Consider the following 10,387-nt stretch of genomic DNA (forward strand, 5'->3'; position numbering starts at 1 on the left):
GGATGGAGTCTCGCTCTGTTGCCCAGGCTGGAGTGCAATGGCATGATCTCGGCTCACTGCAACCTCCGCCTCCTGGGTTCAAGTGATTCTCCTGCGTCAGTCTCCTGAGTAGCTGGGACTACAGAGATGCGCCACCACACACAGCTAATTTTTGTATTTTTAGTAGAGATGGGGTTTCAGTCTCCCTGTGTTGCCGCAGCACAGAAGCAGACGGATGCTCACCCGGGCGCCGGCTGCTACTCTCCCTTCACCTGCGGGGCCTGCAGTCCGCTGCTGGCGGGGGCTTGGCTCCCGCAGCCCGCCGCCCGCCTCTCGGTGACAGCCAGCCCAGCCGCTGACCATCCCGGCCCGGCTCTGTTTACAAGCGGCTTCTCGCGGTTCCACTCTGAAATGCTTCCGCCGGCGGCCCGGGCAGCCAGAGCCGGACACACAAGGTTCCAGGCTGCGAGGACGTGTCTTTCCTGCCCGAGGGACCGGGCAGCTCGGCCGGGCCTGACCGCACCCACCAGGCCTTCTTATTTCTTTGCTTTCTTATGTACAGTTCCTCTCGTACACATTGTGAAAGCAATGGCGTGCGTCGCGGAGCCTCCTCACTGCTCCACCCAACGCCAAAACGGGTGTTTGCGATTGGAAAATGTCACTTAGAACATGTCAGGGTCGGGCTGGTTTTTAGCATCTCCCTTGTCTAAGGGAATTAATTACTCAAAGAAATAAGTTATTTCCAAAAGTGGGACTATTAGAACCTGGAGATTGCTTCTCATTTCCGGTTTTGGGGCTGCAGTGAAAATCCGTTTTCACTGTCCTTTCCTACGCAGGTTGAAAAGGGGTGGTTTTGAGGTGAGGTCTTCACCCCCACTTGCGGATTCCCAGCAAAATAGAGTGTGCATGTGTGTGCACGCGGGCAGGACTGTTGAGTAAGACCACCCACACCCCACCCACCGTGACTGTGGTCGCTTTGCAGGGATATGCTGGTCTGATTGGACAGACCTTCCTTGCAGTTTCCTGTCTGTTTTCCATCATAGCACACTTCTTAGCCATTTTCTCACTGTATAAGTACACATTTATATATCTTATTGGTCTTCCCACGCTCACCCATCTCACCTATAAACTCCCAGAGGGCGGGCACTATTTCAGTTTCACTCACCACCATCTAGTAGGCACCTAGCACATGCCCAATGTATATATATCTGAATAAATGAATGAACAAAGGAATGAAAAAAAAAGTCACAGGTGTCGGGGATGAAACATAGAAATCTAAAACTCTGATTCCTCTTCTCACCCTCTGGAAGACTAATAAGCAAATCTTTAACAATTGAGTTAAGAAAATATTTCGTTTGGTTGATGTTCGAAGTTTAAATAAGCTTTCTTTAAACCCTGCAATTTGAGATACTTTTTTTTCTGCTTTGCTAGAAACAGGATCTCACTCTGTGCCCAGGCCAGAGTGTAGTCACACGATCATAGCTCACTGCAGCCCTGAACTCCTGGGTTCAAGGGATCCTCCCAACTCAGCCTCCTGAGTAGGTAGGACTACAGGCGCGCATCACCTCAACATGGCTAATTTCTTTTTTTTTTCTTTTTTATTTTTTTTTGTAAAGGCAAGGTCTCCCTGTGTTGCCCAGGATGATCCTGAACTCCTAGCCTCAGGTGATCCTCCTTCCTTGCCTTCCAAAGTGCTGGGATTACAGGTGTGAGCCACCTCACCTGGCCAGGGGTACATTGTTTTGTTTTGTTTTGTTTTAATTATCTAAACTTGCAGTATTCTCTTTTGCCTCAGGACTTTGTACATGTAATTCCCTCTCATGAGAGTTCTCAATCCTGGCTCATCCTCTTACTTAGCCTGGCTAATTTCTCCTTGCTCTTTAAGAAGCAGGTGACAGGCACTTGGTCTCTCAAGTCACCTGCTTGGCCTTCTTCCAGGTGTTCTTTTCTTCTTTTACGTCCCTTCATTACTACTCTAAAGCTTTTTAATAAACTTTCACTCTAAAAACAAACAAACAAACAAAACAAAACAGAAAAGGCCAAGCACAGTGACTCGAGCCTGTAATCCCAGGATTTAGGGAGGTTGAGGCGGGTGGATCGCTTGAGGCCAGGGGTTCGAGACCAGACTGACCAACATGATAAAACCTCATCTTTACTAAAAATACAAAAATTAGCAGAGCATGATGGTGCATGCCTATAATCCCAGCACTTTGGGAGGTCGAGGCGGTTGGATCGATTGAGGCCAGCAGTTCGAGACCAGCCCGGGCAACGTAGTGAAAGCCTGTCTCTACTAAGATGAAAATTAGCCGGGCATGGTGGCGCACGACCTGTAATCCCAGCTACTTGGGAGGCTGAGGCACTAGAATCATTTGAACTCAGGAGGCGCAGGTTGCAGTGAGCTGATATTGAGCCAGTGCCCTCCAGCCTGAGCAACAGAGCGAGACACTGTCTCGAAAAAAAAAAAAAAAAAAAAGCGGCAGGTGACATTACACCTCTTCTGGAAACTTTGCCTGACAGGGCAGCCTGCTCCTTTTATGCACTCCTAGAGGACCTCATGTGTTCCTTTATAAATGCACCCATTACATTGTGCTACACAGATCAGTCTTCCATTGAACTGGTGGTTCTCAAAACTCACATGGAACAGAATCTTCTGGGATGGTGTTTCTCAAACTTTAATGGGTAAGAATTCTGTCAAAATGCAGATTCTGATACAGTAAATCTGAGATGGGGCCTCTGCAACAGTCATGATCTCGGTGATGCTGCATTTTGAATGTCAAAGTTCTTGAATGCTGTTAAAAATGCAGATTCCTAGGCCGGGCGTGGTGGCTCATGCCTGTAATCCCAGCACTTTGGGAGGCTGAGGAGGCTGGATCACCTGAGGTCAGGAGTTCAAGACCAGCCTGGCCAACATGGTGAAACACTGTCTCTACAAAAAAATACAAAAAATTACCCAGATGTGGTGGCCAGTGCCTGTAGTGCCAGCTGCTCGGGAGGCTGAGGCAGGAGAATTGCTTGAACCCAGGAGGCAGAGGTTGCAGGGAGCCGAGATCACGCCATTGCACTCCAGCCTGGGTGACAGAATGAGTGTCCATCTCAAAACAAAACAAAACAAAACAAAAACAAAAAAAACACAAAAAACCCACAGATTGCTGGGTCACACATTCACAGGTTTTTATTCTGAAGGTCTACCTACATTAGGGTCCTGAATTCCATAATTTCTACAAGGTCCTCAAGTGCTTCCCATGTAGGTGATCCATGGACCACCCTTTGAGAAAAACTATTTCAGGCTAGCCTTGAAGTCTGAGGTCAGGAGTCTGTGATTTGTCATTGTTTTTCATGGATTAAGCATGAAGTCTGGGACATAAAATGCATTTAAAAAGCTGCTTTTGGCCTGGTGCAGTGGCTCACGCCTGGAATTCCAGCACTTTGGGAGGCCAAGGCAGGCAGATCACTTGAGGCCAGGAGTTCAAGACCAGCCTGGCCAACATGGCAAAACTCTGGCTCTACTAAAAAATACGAAAATTAGCCGGGTGTCATGGCACACGCCTGTAATCCCGGCTCCGTGGAGGCTGAGGCAGAAAATCACTTGAACCTGGGAGGTGGAGGCTGCAGTGAGCTGAGATCATGCCACTGCACTCCCGTCTGGAGATAGAGCGAGACTCCATCTCAAAAACACAAACAAACAAAAAAAAAGAATGACTGATTTTATTCACTCTCACAAATACAGATCCTCAGCACCAGAATTAAGGGGATAATCCCAGAAAAAGGATGAAAGATTTAGGGCTGAGAATAATCTCAGCTAGGCAGCCACTGGCTCATCATGGGCCTCTGTGTGTCAGCTGGGAGCATTTTGCCTCTCTAAATATAAAATATTTAAGTTCATATCTCCATTCAAAAGATTATCTGCTAACAGCAGTCCCACCATCTTCTTCTGTCTTTTTTTTTTTTTTTTTTTGGGATGGAGTCTCGCTCTGTTGCCCAGGCTGGAGTGCAATGGCATGATCTCGGCTCACTGCAACCTCCGCCTCCTGGGTTCAAGTGATTCTCCTGCGTCAGTCTCCTGAGTAGCTGGGACTACAGAGATGCGCCACCACACACAGCTAATTTTTGTATTTTTAGTAGAGATGGGGTTTCACTACATTGGCCAGGATGGTCTCAATCTCTTGACCTGTGATCTGCCTGCCTTGGTCTCCCAAAGTGCTGGGATTACAGGCATGAGCCACCGCACCCGGTCTTCTTTTGTCTTTTAATAGACTATTTTTTAGAGCAATTTTGGGTTCACAGGAAAATTGAGCAGAAAGTACAGAGTTCCCATGTATGCCTTGTTCCTGAAACCCACAACCTTTCCCACTATCAATCCTGCACCACAGTGGTATACTTACTACAATCAATGAACCTGCACTGACAGTCACATCATTACCACCCAAAGTTCATAGTTTACGTTAGGGCAACCATTTTTTTGACTTCTTTATACCCTAACATTCAGGAAGGCCTCTCTTTCAATAATCAGAATGTTTTTTTAACACGGAATGGAGCCTCATGCTGTAGCTCAGTAATTAAGGTTTGCTGGGGGCAGTGGCTCACACCTATAACCCCAACACTTTGGGAGACCGAGGCAGGAGGATCACTTGAGCCCAGGAATTAGAGACCAGCCTGAGCAACATAGTGAGAATCCATCTCTACAAAATTTAAACAATTAAAAAAATCAGCCAGGTGTGGTGGCACAAGATTCCAGCTACTCAGGAGGCTGATACAGGAGGATCACTTGAGCCCAGGAGTTGGACACTGCAGTGAGCTATGATCACACCACTGCACTCCAGCCTGAGCAACAGAGTGAGATCTTGTCAAAAAAAAAAAAAAAAAACTAGAATGAAATGAAACCTAGAAGATGATCTAGTCCAATTGTTAATCCCCATCCACTTTCTTACTCCAACCTGAGCAAGAGTGAGCTCTTGTCTTAAAAAACAAAAACAAAAAAGCACCCCAAACCTAGAATGAAATGAAACCTAGATTATCTAATCCAATTGTTAATCCACAGCCACTTTCTTACTCCAATACTTTTTTTTTTTTTTTTTTAGACAGTAGTCTAGCCCTGTTGCCCAGGCTAGAGTGCGTCTCTTATACACATCTAGATGTGTATAAGAGACAGCAGTGAGATCTTGTCAAAAAAAAAAAAAAAAACTAGAATGAAATGAAACCTAGATTATCTAATCCAATTGTTAATCCACAGCCACTTTCTTACTCCAATACTTTTTTTTTTTTTTTTTTTAGACAGTAGTCTAGCCCTGTTGCCCAGGCTAGAGTGCATTCAGTGGCATGATCTCAGCTCACTGCAACCACCACCTCCTGGGTTCAGGTTATTCTCCTGCTTCAGCCTCCCGAGTAACTGGGATTACAGGCGCCTACAGCCACGCCCAGCTAATTTTTTTGTATCTTTAGGAGAGGTGGGGTTTCACTGTGTTGGCCAGGCTGGTCTCGAACTCCTGACCTCGTTATCCACCCCCCTCCCCCCGCCTCGGCCTCCCAAAGTGCTGGAATTACAAGCGTGAGCCACCGCGCCCAGCCTCCAGTACTTTTAACAGCCTCCTATTGCCAGAAGGAGTTCAGACTTCATGGCTTGACCTTGAGGCTCTCTACGTTATTGGCTCCCTCCTACATGTGGGGACATCTGTGTTTTTCTGCACTCAGCATTCCTGCCTCCTTTGGGAACTTCCCCTACCTGTAAGACACAGGGTAAGTATGTGATCAATGCTAGGCCAGTTCTACTAGTCACAGTACCCTAGTCTTTTGGCTACAGCGGTTGAGCCAGGGTGGGCATATGACCCAGCCAATCAGAGTCCCTCCCTGGAATTTTTATCTCTGAAGCTGTGGAAGGAGCCTTGCCTATTGGGTTACAGGACTGGAAGGATGTGAATTGGAGGCCCCTGATGGCCATCTTTCCCACCATGTGAGAATGCCTGTCTGCTGAAGAAGGGAAGGAAGGTGACAGGGGAGAGGAGAGTAACACCAAAGGAGGGATGAAGATTTTGTGTGAGGGGAGTGGGAAGGTGTGGTGGGAGAGTAAGAGCTAATGACCTTGCTTGAGTCCCAGGATCTCCTCAGGTCTGGAGCTAACCTCACCTCCTAGACCCCACAGTTCTATTATCAATTAAGCCCATGTTATCTCAAGGGAGTTTGTGTTGGTTTCTGTCATTTACAACTGAAAGTGTCTTGACTGACACTTCACCTTTCCAGACTTATCTCCCACATACCCCTTTATTCCCATTTTATAGTCCAGACACCTATTTTTTTGCAAAATCAGTAGGTCTTTTATTGCATCATTTAAATATCACAAATAGGTCTTAGGAGTCTTCCAGCATCTTGTTTCTGTAGCTGGACAACTCTTAGATCTTATTCATCAGCCTGCTGAACTGTTCCTTTTTCAGAGACATAGGTACCATCCAAAATTTTTCTGATATCCTTATTTTTAACTTGTGACTTGCTGAATCGAAGCAGCTGAATTTGAAACAAGGTCAACGTCATTTCCTTCAAGGATTAATTCATCTTTCTGGGCTTGAGATACCAAACCAGCAACACCTGACCTCCTCCGAACCCTGGGGATGTATTTTTCACCAAAGAAATTTCAGATTTCAATAAGAGACCCATTCTCCTGGATAACGACGTTAATGGGGAAGTGAGCAGACACAGACCTCATCTTGTAACGGAAGCCCAGTGTAACGTCCTTGATCATGTTCTGTGTGTGACTATAAATAGTCTGAACGGTAGCCAGTTCCTTTCTGTTGCCCCACCATTTGTCAACCCAGAGCCTCTTTCTTCCCAAGAAGGTTGAGTTTTACATTGACGTGACTGAAGTCCCTCCACAGGCCTCCTCTGGGACCCTTCACAATAACTGTGCTTCCCTTCAGAGTGATGTCAACATTTTCTGGAATGTCAGCAGTCTGGTTGCTGAGAATGATCTTCATTCTTGCAGTAGATGTGGCAACAACAAAAAAAAGCTTTTTTTTTTTTTTTTTTTTTTTTTTACCCACTCCTGGAAACGCTTCTTTTCCAATTTTAGGTTCCCCATTTTTAATTAATTAATTGATTTTTTCCCAGCTTTACTGAGGTTAATTGACAAATACAAAGTTTCCCCCATCATATTCCCTTCAGCATCCCTGGCAGGGCAGGCACCCTATCTTGTTCATCTTTGCATTTTCCTCAACAAGTATTATGGTACCTAGTAAATGATCTCCAAAAATGTTAAACGTCATATGAGGAAGTACCATTATTATATACTTTCATTAGATATTTTCCTTTTAGACTTCATTTACTAAAGTAATGCTCAAGCCAGGATTCAAAAAGATCAATGCTGTCTTCCAATAAATAAAACAAAAATCTCATCAAAAAGTGTTTTAAACTTAATCAGAACCTTTTTAGTGCTATTTAGAGCTTAAAATTTGCAAGCCAAGTATACCTCACCCATCTCCCAAAATAAGCCCAAGTAAAAATGATTAGGATATTTATTAAGATCAACATAGTATAATTACTGTTGTTTGTCTCGTTAGGTAAATTAAAAGCATAGGAGATGTCAAATATTGAAGTCACAAATAGAGTTATTCCTTGAAAGTATAAATGAACCTGCTATTCAGCTGGAAGGCACCCACAAGGACATACCTGCTGTTAAAATACAGTTCCATTGAAACAGTTCCATATGGGTTGGTAACTAGCTTCTGTCTCTAAGCATTCTAAGTATCCTAAGGTCTCTTTACAAGGAACCTCCCACATCCTAAGATCCAACACACAAAAGATTAATATCTGACCCTATTTTGCTGAAATGGTGGGTATCTCTAGGACCCTGCTCTTATATTAGGGCAAGGATTCTTTTTTTTTTTTTTTTTTGAGATGGAGTCTTGCTCTGTCGCCCAGGCTGGATGCAGTGGTGCGATCTTGGCTCACTGCAACCTCCGCCTCCTGGGTTCAAGCGATTCTCCTGTCTCAGCCTCCCAAGTAGCTGGGATTAAAGGTACATACCACCACATCTGGCTCATTTTTGTATATTTAGTAGAAACTGGGTTTCACTGTGTTGGCCAGGTTGGTCTTGAACTCCTGACCTCAGGGGATCCACCTGCCTCAGCCTCCCAAAGTGGTGAGATTACAGGTGTGAGCCACTGTGCCCGGCCTAGGATTCTTTTCGATTAGTTGATGGCCAGGCCATATATGTCTTTAACTCTTTTGACTATCACTTCTACAAATAAGTTAACAGAAAAAAGCGAAAAGCCATTAGCAAAGCTAACTATTCAATGATTTCCCACCCCACCACCGACTACCAAGGCTTTTTAAACTAAATAAGTTTAATCAAGAATAAGTGATAGAATTTACAGAAGACATCAATAGAGCAATTTGAATGTGGTCATTCAACAAGCATTTACTAGCTGGGTGCAGTGGCTCATGCCTGTAAGCCCAGCACTTTGGGAGACTGAGGTGGGCGGATCACGAGGTCAAGAGATTGAGACCATCCTGGCCAACATGGTGAAACCCCATCTATACTAAAAATACAAAAATTAACTGGGCGTGATGGCACATGCCTATAGTCCTAGCTACTCACGAGGCTGAGGCAGAAGAATCACTTAAACCTGGGAGGCAGAGATTGCAGTGAACTGAGATTATGCCACTGCACTCCAGCCTGGCAACAGAGCGAGACTCCATCTCGAAAACAAAACCAAACAAAACAGAAAAAACAAGCATTTACTACAGGAATTCACTGTCCTCTAGGTATGGGGTTCATTGATTCTTGGTGGCTTGTATAATGGTCAGTACTATCCAGAGGGCTCCATTAACAGTTTATAGATGAGTGAAACCGCCTTTGTGGTTTCAATTACGACAGTAAAAGAAATTTGACATAGTTGACACCATTCTGCTTCTGACCTTCAAAATATCTTTGGTCATTTCTGGCCATAGGCCAAGATAACCTTGGGAGGGATTTTGTTTATAGTTTAACTTGAAAGCAAGCATGATAATAGTCCCTCCCTAAAATGCCCCCTCCTTGCTCAGGGACAGAAACCCACCTTTGTAAGACTAATGAAAGGCCACAGAATAGGATTATGGAAGGGGCTTGAACTCTGATAAAATGTAGAAGTAGTTTCTATAATCCTTTACTGCCAGGAGTCATGTGGCCAGGAGGCCACAAGATTTGTGACTTCCCCACTTGCTCCTATAGATAACATCACTATTGTAGAAACGAATACTGGATTTATAGCTGTTTCAGACTGATCTCACCTGGATTTGTGGCTCATAACTCAATTGATCATATGGCCCCACCCAGAGGTGCACTGAGTGCACCAGAACCTTTTTCCACTCCTTGATGATTTCATCCCCAACCAATCAGCAGCACCCATTCCCTAGCCTCCTGCCCACAAGATTGTCCATAAAAACCTTAGTCTTCCAGCCTTTGGGGAGATTGATTTGAGTGATAACTCCAGTTCCTCTGCATGAGCCAGCCTCATGTCAATTAAACTCTTTCTCTACTGCAATGCCACAGTCTTAGTATATTGATTTTATCTGTGCAGTGGGCAGGAACAAGCCGTTGGGTGATTACAAGAGAATCGTCCAGAAAGTTAAAATATTACAAAAGAAAAACTGTCTCAATCTTGATGTGGCTTCAGCATAGTTTATGTGGAACCAAGAACAGTGGTGTACTGGTAAACTGACTGAAAAAGTAAAAGTTCTGATTTTTCAGAGTTTGCCAATTTTCACAATATAAAAATCTCTACCGTGCCTAATTTCAAGCTCTGGATGTATCATCACAGAACACAGAATTGTAAATGTACATATTCAAGCCTTAAGAATCAGTAGAAGCTGCCTCCAGCACACCACTGACCCAGATGGCCAGGATTTTATATTCCCACATCCCTTAGTCATTGGATATGGGCCACTCTAGGGCAAGGTGGCTCTATGAAGTTAAGACAGTCCCTAAGAAAAATGGCCACTGATGGTAACCTGCTGACAGCACTCCCCAAAGCTGGAGCAACAAGTCCTTTTTTGATGGGGGATCTGGGCAGTACATCACAGAGTCTACCATACTTGCGATGGGAAACCAGTCATCTGCCTACTCAACTGTCAGTCTAGTCACCTTTCACCTAAACATTTTTTTCAACCTGGAACATATACTCTGAGGCCTTTTACTTTAGATGTTGGAGCTAATAGATACAAATTTGGAAAGATTTCCAGCAGTCTCAAACAGTAAACATCCAGGGAGGGATGAAGGCAAAGAAAAGTCCAGAAGTCCAGAAAATCAGATGGATCTGCTCAGATAGGCTTCTATAAAGAGGGAGGGCTTGAGCTTGACCTGAAGGATAAGTAAAGGTAGAAAAGCAGAGAAGATTGAATAGAAGTAGCATTGCACTGTGGTTAGAATCTTGGCTCTACCACT

General features: G+C 44.6%; 1 protein-coding gene and 1 pseudogene across 2 annotated transcripts in view; both read right to left on the reverse strand.

Moving 5' to 3' along the window:
* PLEKHM3 (pleckstrin homology domain containing, family M, member 3) overlaps positions 1-395 on the reverse strand; it is a 196,635-nt gene extending 196,240 nt beyond the window's left edge. For both annotated transcript variants that reach the window (XM_011993900.1, XM_011993901.1), the window contains exon 1: positions 223-395. The gene's annotated coding sequence lies outside the window, so the exon portion shown is untranslated. The remainder of the gene's footprint in view (positions 1-222) is intronic.
* Positions 396-6,369: 5,974 nt separating this feature from the next.
* Positions 6,370-6,941, reverse strand: LOC105549386 (annotated as a pseudogene).
* Between the last annotated feature and the right edge of the window lie 3,446 nt (positions 6,942-10,387).

This window comes from Mandrillus leucophaeus, unplaced genomic scaffold (genome assembly GCF_000951045.1).
Source record: "Mandrillus leucophaeus isolate KB7577 unplaced genomic scaffold, Mleu.le_1.0 Scaffold436, whole genome shotgun sequence".
Classification (NCBI taxonomy): Eukaryota; Metazoa; Chordata; class Mammalia; order Primates; family Cercopithecidae; genus Mandrillus; species Mandrillus leucophaeus.